This window comes from Piliocolobus tephrosceles, chromosome 13 (assembly GCF_002776525.5).
Source record: "Piliocolobus tephrosceles isolate RC106 chromosome 13, ASM277652v3, whole genome shotgun sequence".
NCBI lineage: Eukaryota > Metazoa > Chordata > Mammalia > Primates > Cercopithecidae > Piliocolobus > Piliocolobus tephrosceles.
In genome coordinates this window covers 54,038,548-54,048,240 of record NC_045446.1, presented here as the reverse complement: position 1 = coordinate 54,048,240, position 9,693 = coordinate 54,038,548, and positions in this window count along the sequence as shown.

The following is a 9,693-nucleotide window of genomic DNA, read 5'->3' as shown; positions in this document are numbered from 1 at the left end:
TAAAGTATAAAAAAAAAAAAAAAAAAAAAAAAAGAACCCCCAGGTGTGAAGCTCGTTGGGCTCCTCTTTCAGAAATTCTAATTCTATGGATCTGAAATGGACCCAGAAATCTGCATTTTAGTGAAGACCCTTGGGTGATTCTTATGTACTTGGTCCAAGGATCCCACTTTAGGGAATGTTGCTTCAAAGGTTGATCTTATGAGTCCAGCAGCAGGCACTACAGGGACAATCAAAATCAGAAGTTGAAATGGAACCTAGGGCTGGCTGTGTGTGTGTGTGTGTGCATGTGTGTGTGTGAGAAAGAGTTCAAAATCATATATTGTATTGAGCACCTACTATGTTCCTAGCATTAGATTAGATGCTTTACATAAAAGCACTCTATGTATCCTCACTAGTACCTATGCCTTTCCTTCAAAAGGAAACTGAGGCTGGAAGAAGTAAAACAACTTGCTTGATGTTCCGCAGCCAGTAAGTAAGTGACAGTGCTGAGATGTGAATTCAGGTGGTCTGTCCCTAAAGCTCTGTCCTCTTTGTCATGCTGCCTACCCTTCAGCCAGGGTTTCTGAACCCAGGGTTCATGGATGACCTTCAGAGATCTCTGAGCCAACTGAAATTGCATGTAAGCCACTATGTGGTTTGTGTTTCTCTTGGGTAAAGACCCACAGCTTTCACCACACAAAGGTATCACCAAATAACTTTTTAATCATTGCATTAACGATACCATTTTATAAAACACATGACTGGTCAGTGTGTAAAAATGGAACAAGTTCTATAGAGGATAACTTAGCACTATCAAGATTATACCCTTTGACCTGATTCCACTTCTAGGAATTTATTCTATAAACACACTCCCACACTTGGGAAACGACAAATGAACAAAGTTATTCATTGCAGCGTTATTTACAAAAGCAAAAGGATTGGAAACAACATAAATGTCTAGCAACTGGGGCCATAAAAGAAGATGGAGTGCAGCCACAACAAAGGGAGAGGAAGCTCTTGGTGTACTGACCTGAAAAGACTCCAAGATACATTAAGTAGAAAAAGTAAAATAACAGTGTCTATCAAATGCTACTATTTGAATGAAAAAGAGTGTGTGTGTATGTATTTTAATATGTACATATATACACACAAATACATATATACACTTATGTTCATGTATACATACAAGTTCATATGTGAGTATATCATCTCTAAAATTAGCACAAGAAATGAATAACATTTAGATTAGTTGCCAGTGGGGAGTAAAACTAAGTGACTGGGGTAAAGACTGACCATGGTACGCCTTATTGATACATTTAAAGTTTTGAATTGTATGAGCAAAACATGTGTTTACATTCACAAATAATAATAAAACAAAAGCATTGCTATAAACAGGGATTTACTCACTTCGTCTTCCAGCACTGCTTCCCCCAAGTGTCAAAGGGTATTGGCATGATCCTGACTAAAGGTTATTACAATTTTTTTTATTTCTTACTTTGGAATAATTATAGATACACAGGAAGTTACAAAAATAGTACAAAGAGTCCTACATACCGTTTATCCAACTTCCCCAACGGAGACATCTTACATCAGTGTTGTACAGTATATTTCAAAGCCAGGAAATTGGCACTGGGATGCTACTGTGAACTAGACTACAGATCGTATCCTAAAGGTTATTTTTAAAAGCATAAATTTCTCACAGCTCACTCATCCATTTAAAAATTGTTATTGGGCACCTCTAGTGTGCCAGACATCATGTTGGACAAGGGATGTGGCAGGAACACCTCAGACCCCTCCCTCCCTCGTGTCAGGTAGACTAGTGAAGGCGATCCCTTAACTCCAGTGGGAATAGCATCATGGAGTCCTGGGATCCAGCAATGCAGAAGGAGTGCTGACCACAACTCTAAAAAAGGAACTGTGTCCCTTGCTATCATGGAGCTTCACAGCTTGCCCAAAAGCTGACTTTTAATCCTTAAAAGAGCATGAGCAATTACTCTGGCTATATTTATCCTTGTTCCTGGAGCCACACAGGGATTTGGCCTCGCTCTACCAAAATCTTCAGCTCCTCACTCATTCCCATCAGAGACAGTCATGTGTCCTCCGCCTAAAAGCAGGGGCCCAGCAGAGGCACACTGGCACATAGCTCGGGGAGGCTCTCCCAACAGGCCATTTAATCCAAGGCCAGGGAAGAAGTTTTAGAGTCTCAGGCAAAAGGCACATCCTGGGACCAAGGGGAGCCAAGCAAGGAAAAACAGCTTCTTGCCAAGAATGCTGCCAGCTCTGCGACCGCTTGCTGGTTGGCTTCACTGGGTGTTTTGACTTCCCTACCCCTTTTAGACAGGAACTCTGTGATATGCTCAGCACTCAGCCTTGGATGAGTGAGTGAGCAAATAAGAGACCACATCTGCAGGAATTGCATCCAGGCAACAATGACAGGTATCATTTACTGAACACAGTGCCCGGCACCGTCAGCCACTTTACATACTGAACATGGTGCCCGGCACCGTCAGCCACTTTACATATATGGTAGAGTTCATCCTCACCAAATCCATGTGGTGTGGAGCTTCTTACCCTCACGTCCTAGATGGGGAAACTGAGATGCAGGGCGGTCAAGATGCCTGCTAATGTCTTGCAAGGCATAAACCCAGATCTCTCTGACTTTAGAATTCCTGGGTGTCAGGTTTGAGACTACAAACTGGGAACACAGGTGTCTCTCCCTGTCCCACAATCCCATTAAAATGATAGCAAAGAACTCCTTAAAAAGGAATAAATTCTTAGCCACAAAAGAATGGAGGGAGAGGGCAGGCATGAGTGAACATATTTCTGGAAGCTGGGAAGAGCATGGAAGAGAGGCGCCTAATGAGGCAAGGAGAAGAAAGCTTCGGCCTAGCCCTAGATGACACCTAGAGAGGGAGTTCACCAGCTCTGAGACCCCTGAGAGGCTCTGGACTTGAAAAACCAGGGGTGACAAGGACAGGAATGAGTTATGGAGCCAAACAGAGAGGGGATGAATTAAAGTTTATGGGCAGAAGGGGCAGAAAGGGAATTAATTCAAGAAACTTTTGTAGTAGATTTGGACTAGATGCCATCAGGCTAAAGATAAAAAGAACTACAAACAAATATTGAATAGACTTCTTTTTCATAGACATGTGTATTAGCAATTCTGAAATACTTTCTTTGTATTCTATGGTTGAACAAATTAGTAAATATTGGGTAATGAGAGAAAAGTTTCTCAATGTCAAAGGAGGGAGTTACAAATATGAAAAAGGAGGGAAAATAGAATAAATTATGCAGTATTGTGTTAGAATTATAGGAATTGGAGTAAACTAGATTGCTAGATAGATAGATAGATAGATAGATAGATAGATAGATAGATAGATAGAGATGTATATGGGTATATGCCCGCCACCATGTAAGACATGACTTTGCCCCTCATTCATCTTCCACCATGATTGTGAGGCCTCACCAGCCACGTAGAACTGTGAGTCCATTAAACCTCTTTATTTCCTTTATAAATTACCCAGCTTCACGTATGTCTTTATTAGCACCCTGAGAACAGACTAATAATGTAAATGGGTACCAGTAGAGGGGGTGCTGCTGTGAAGATACCCAAAAATGTGGAAGTGACTTTGGAACTGGGTAACAGGCAGAAGTTGGAACAGTTTGAAGGGGTCAGAAGAAGACAGGAATATGTGGGAAAGTTTGGAACCTCCTAGATGCTTATTGAATGGCTTTGACCAAAACGCTGATAATGACATGGACAATGAAATCCAGGTGGAGGTGGTCTCAGATGGAGATGAGGAACTTATTGGGAACTGGAGTAAAGGTGATTCTTGTTATGTTTTAGCAGTGGCATTTTGCCCCTGCCCTGGAGATCTGTGGAACTTTGAACTTTAGGGAGATGATTTAGGGTGTCTAGCAAAAGAAATTTCTAAGCAGCAAAGCATTCAAGGGGGGACTTGAGTGCTGTTAAAAACCATTCAGTTTTAAAAGGGAAACAGAGCATAAAAGTTCAGAAAATTTGCAGCCTGATGATGCAATAGAAAAGAAAAATCCATTTTCTGAGGAGAAATTCAAGCCAGCTGCAGAAATTGGCATAAGTAACCAAGAGCCAAACGTTAATCACCAAGACAATGGGGAAAATGTCTCTAGGACATGTCAGAGACCTTTGTAGCCGCTCCTCCCATCACAGGTCCAGAGGCCTAGGAGGAAAAAATGGTTTCATGGCCCCAGGGCCCTGCTGCTGTGTACAGCCTAGGGACTTGGTGTCCTGCATCTCAGCTGCTTTAGCCATGGCTAAAAGGGGGCCAAGGTACAGCTTGGGTTGTGGCTTCAGAGGGTGCACACCCCAAGCCTTGGCAGCTTCCACATGGTATTGAGCCTTTGGGTGCACAGAAGTCAAGAACTGAGGTCTGGGAACCTCTACCTAGATTTCAGGCAAAGGAAATGTACGGAAATGCCTACAGAAGTTTGTTGCAGGGGCAGGGCCCTCAGGGAGAACCTCTGCTAGGGAAGTGCAGAAGGGAAATGTGGGGCTGAAGCTCTCACACAGAATCCCTACTGGGGCACTGCCTAGTGAAACTATGAGAAGAGGGACTCCGTCCTTCAGACTCCAGAATGGTAAATCCACTGACAGCTTGCACCATGCACCTGGAAAAGCCGCAGACACTCAACACCAGCCCATGAAAGTAACTAGGAGTAGGGCTGTACCCTGCAAAGCCACAGGGGTGGAGCTGCCCAAGAGCATGGGAATCTACCTCTTGCATCGGTGTGACCTGGATGTGAGACATGGGGTCAAAGGAGACCATTTTGGAGCTTTAAGATTTGACTGCCCTGCTGGATTTCAGACTTGCATGGGGCATGTAGCCCCTTCATTTTGGCCAATTTCTCCCATTTGGAATGGGTGTATTTATCCAATGCCTGTACCCCCATTGTATCTAGGAAGTAACTAACTTGCTTTTTATTTTACAGGCTCATAGGTGGAAGGGACTTGCCTTGTCTCAGATAAGACTTTGGACTGTGGACTTTTGAGTTAATGCTGAAATGAGTTAAGACTTTGGGGGACTGTTGGGAAGGTATGATTGGTTTTGAAATGTGAGGACATGAGATTTGGGAGGGTCCAGTGGCAGAATGATATGGTTTGGCCATGTCCTCACCCAAATCTCATCTTGAATTGCAGCTCCCATAATTCCACACATGTTGTGGGAGGGACCCAGTGGGAGATAAGTGAATCATGGGGGCAGTTTCCCCCATACTGTTTTGTGGTAGTGAATAAGTCTCATAAGATGTGATGGTTTTATAGGGGGAAGCCCCTTTTACTTGGTTCTCGTTCTCTCTTTGCCTACTGCTACATAAGACATCTCTTTGCTCTTCCTTTGCCTTCTGCCATGATTGTGAGGCCTCTCCAGCCATGTGGAACTGTGGGTCAATTAGACCTCTTTCCTTTATAAATTACCCAGTCTCAGGTATGTCTTTATTAGCAGTGTGATAACAGACTAAGACAATATTCCTCCCAAAGATGCATAACCTGACTGTAATCGTGAGGACAAATCCAAATCCAACTAAACTAGCCTGTACTCTTCAAAACTGTCAATATCATAGGAGACACGAATAGACAGAGCAGTTATTTGAAGAAAACAAAAAAGGAGACTAAAGAGACATAACAATTGAATGCAACAAATGATCCAGGATTTTCTTTTGCTCTAAAGGACATCACTGAGACAACTGGCAAATTCTGAAGAAGGTCTGTAGACAGTTCAGGGTCGGGGGTAGGCAGGAGATGGCTAACTAGATAGAAGGATAAAACAAAGTATATATAAAACATAAATATTTGGGTAATGTGGGTGAAGGATCTACAGTAATCGTTTGTACTATACTTTTTTTTTTCTTTTTCTTTTTCGAGATGGAGTCTCACTCTGTCACCCAGGATGGAGTACAGCGTCATGATCTCAACTCACTGCAACCTCCGCCACCCAGGTTCAAGCAATTCTCCTGCCTCACCCTCTGGAGTAGCTGGGACTATAGGCATACGCCATCATGCCTAGCTAATTTTTTTTTGTATTTTAGTAGAGACGAGGTTTCACCATGTTGCCCAGGCTGGTCTCGAACTCCTGAGGTCAGGCAACCCACCCACCTCGACCTCCCAAAGTGCTAGGATTACAGGCATGAGCCACTGCGCCCGGCCAATTTGTACTATTCTTGCAGTGTTTCTGTAAGTCTGAAATTATGGCAAAAAAAAAAGAGGGAGTTGGAGTCTATAAGACAAATCTCGGCTGGGTGCGGTGGCTCAAGCCTGTAGTCCCAGCACTTTGGGAGGCCGAGACAGGCGAATCACGAGGTCAGGAGATCGAGACCATCCTGGCTAACATGGTGAAACCCCGTCTCTACTGAAAAATACAAAAAACTAGCCGGGCGAGGTGGCGGACGCCTGTAGTCCCAGCTACTCGGGAGGCTGAGGCAGGAGAATGGCCTGAACCTGGGAGGCGGAGCTTGCAGTGAGCCTAGAGTGTGCCACTGCACTCCAGCTTTCGCCATAGAGTGAGACTCCCTCTCAAAAAAAAAAAAAAAGACAAATCTCAATATAGACAAGATCTAGAGACAAACATCAGTCACCCCTTTACTCTCACCCTCTCCCCTACCTCTGCAAGCAGAAAGCAAGTTTGGCAATGAGATATTTGATTTCACAACCCCCAACAACAAGAACAATAGCAACAGAGGGCTCTTTCTAAGGAAACTGAATAACCTGGGATAAATCAGACCAGCTCCTATGGGAGCTGCTGCTGCCCCTAAGTTAAGAAAGCCCTCTGCAGTGCAGCATTTGGGGGTGGGGTGGCAAAACAGAATGGGCTGAAAGCCCAGCCCCATCCTCTAAAGCAGAGGTCCTTAACCTTGGCTATATGTTAGGATCACTGCTTTAACTGTTTTCGGAGATGTGGCCCCAGGCATTGGTAATTTGCTAAAGTTCTTCAGGTGATTCCAGTACTGTGCACTGTCCTGATGCACCAGTTCTCAAAGTTGGCTGCACATTGCCTCACCTAGGGAGTTTTTTAAACCACTGATCAGCTGCGCTCTGTAGCTCACACCTGTAATCTCAGTACTTAGGGAAGCGGGAGAATCATTTGAGGTCAGGAGCTCAAGACCAGCCTGGCCAACATGGTGAAACCCAGTTTCTATTAAAAATACAAAAATTAGCCAGACATGGTGGTGGGAGCCTGTAATCCCAGCTACTCAGGAGCTGAAGTAGGAGAATCGATTGAATGTGGGAGGTGGCGGTTGCAGTGAACCAAAATTGCGCCACTGCACTCCAGCCTGGGTGACAGAGCGAGACTCTGTCTTAATTAATTAATTAATTAATTAATTAATTAATTAAACTACCGATGCCTGGGTCCTATACCCCACCCCAAAAATGTTCTGATTAAATTGGCATGATTTGTGATTTTGGAAAGCCACTCCCTAACAAGGAATTACAGTAAAGTGGAACAATCCCCACCCTTGAGCAAAGTGAGCCAGCAAAGCAGGCCACCTGTGCACTCAGAGCTAGCAGCTCCTCTATTGCTTCACTCTTACCTGGGCAGCAAAGGACAACCAGGTATTTAAGGAAAGCCCACATGAAAGGAAAACATAAAACCAAACACAGTCATGACTCAGGGTCTTTGCACTTGCTCTTCCCTCTGTCTGGAATGCTCTTCCTCTAGGTCTCCACATGGCTCACACACTCACCTTCTTCTGGTCCCTGCTCAAACATCGATTCCCAAAGAGGCATTGTCTGATCACTCTATTCATGATATGGAGCCCCACCCCTGCCAAGGCAGTCCTATTCTTATTTTCTGTTTTACTTCACTGCACCTGTTACCATCTGACAAACTTTGTATTTTAATTAATGTATTTATTTCTCTCTGTCTCCCACAGCCTCCCTGATATGAGTTCCATAAGGATAGGGTTTTTGTCTATTTTGTTAATCTCTCTTTTCCTGGTACCTAGAATAATGTATGGACATAGTAGGCCTGCAATGAATTTAGACTGAAGAAATGAATGAGCAGAAAAAATATGGTCATGGAGAAAACAAAGACAATCCAGGAAACAGAAGATAATTGTTAAAGTAATTCTAACTAGTATCCACAGAAAGATTTTTTTAAAAATGCGATCTAATTTTAAAAATGAGAACAAAAGAGAACTCTTGGATATCAAGATAGTGCCAAAATTAAATTTCCAAAGGTGAGGTGGGAGAATACCACTTCCATAAAGCAGAACAGACAGATAAACATGTGGGAAAGAGAAGAAATAAGAGGCATAGAGAACCAAACCACAGGATCCCAATGAATAGAAATTCCAGGAAAAAAAAAATAAAGAAAATAAAGTAGAAGGAAGGACATTATCAAAGAAATAATAGAAATTTCCTCTGGGTCAAAGGACACGAGTCTACACATTGAAAGAACTCACAGGGTGCCTTGCACACAAAAATGAGAAAAGGCGTACACTTGAACATAACACTGTGGAATTTAGACCAACAAGGAAATAGAGAAGAAGCCAAAAACTTCCAGGAAGGAGGTGAGGGTGGGGGGAGGGGGAACAGGACACCTGCAAAGGAATGAAAATCGAAGTAGTGTGAGTGAGCTCCTGCAACGTCCATTATGGCATAAAGTCAAAGGATAAAGTCTAAATCTCATAAATTACTTTTATAATTTAGAGTTATGGCAGTAACTATCCAAAGAGACAATTAAAGAGGTCCCCTTGGGATATGTCTATAATTCATACATTATTTATATTATTCATCATTACAGTGGTATCCATCTAAAGACACTGTTAGGCTGGGCATGGTGACTCACACCTGTAATCCCAGCACTTTGGAAGGCCGAGGAGGGAGGAATACTTGAAGCCAGGAGTTCGAGACCAGCCTGGCCAATGTGGTAAAACCCTGTCTCTACTGAAAACACAAAAATTAGACAGGCGTGGCGGCAGGCACCTATAATCCCAGCTACTCAGGAGGCTGAAGTGGGAGAACTGCTTGAACCCAGGAGGCAGAGGTTGCAGTGAGTTAAGATAACAGCACTGCACTCCAGTCTGGGAAACAGAGAGAGACTCCATCTGAAAAAAAGGAAAATAATTTAAAAAGACATTGTTAAAGGGGTTCCTTCTAGCACTGGAACTCGGGGTAGGAAACCAGGACTTTTTGTTACAAGGCTTTCTCTTCTGATTATTTTAAAAAGCAATGTGGAGGTATTGCTTTTATTTAAAATTATTTTAAAAATAAAATAAGAGCCTAGGTGTTGTTTCCATTAGAAGGAGGCCCTGAGGTAGGCTGGTGGGGGGAGAAGTGGGGAGCAAAGGGGTCTTGGCACCCTGACTGGAGGGAACAGCTACTGAAAACATTGTCATCTACTTTCTGCATTCCGCCCCAGGAGTATGACTTACCCATTCACTCCACAGATGTGCACTATGCACAGACCTTGTGCCTAGGCCTCTGCTAGGCAGCGAGGCTCAGAGGTGGGCAAGATATGGCTCCTGCCCTCCAGGAGCTGATAGTATAAGACTCCACCAAGTCAGTAACATCCATAATACAAGCTATGTGAAAGTGGTGTGCAAGCTCTGTTGGTGTGCTCACATGAGGTGTTGTTAGTAAAACTATTCTATAAGGAAGAATACAGTCAGTACCATGGGTGGACAGTAGCTGGGGGTCACTGAGCTTGAATCAAGTGCTGCAGGAGCTCTGAGGAG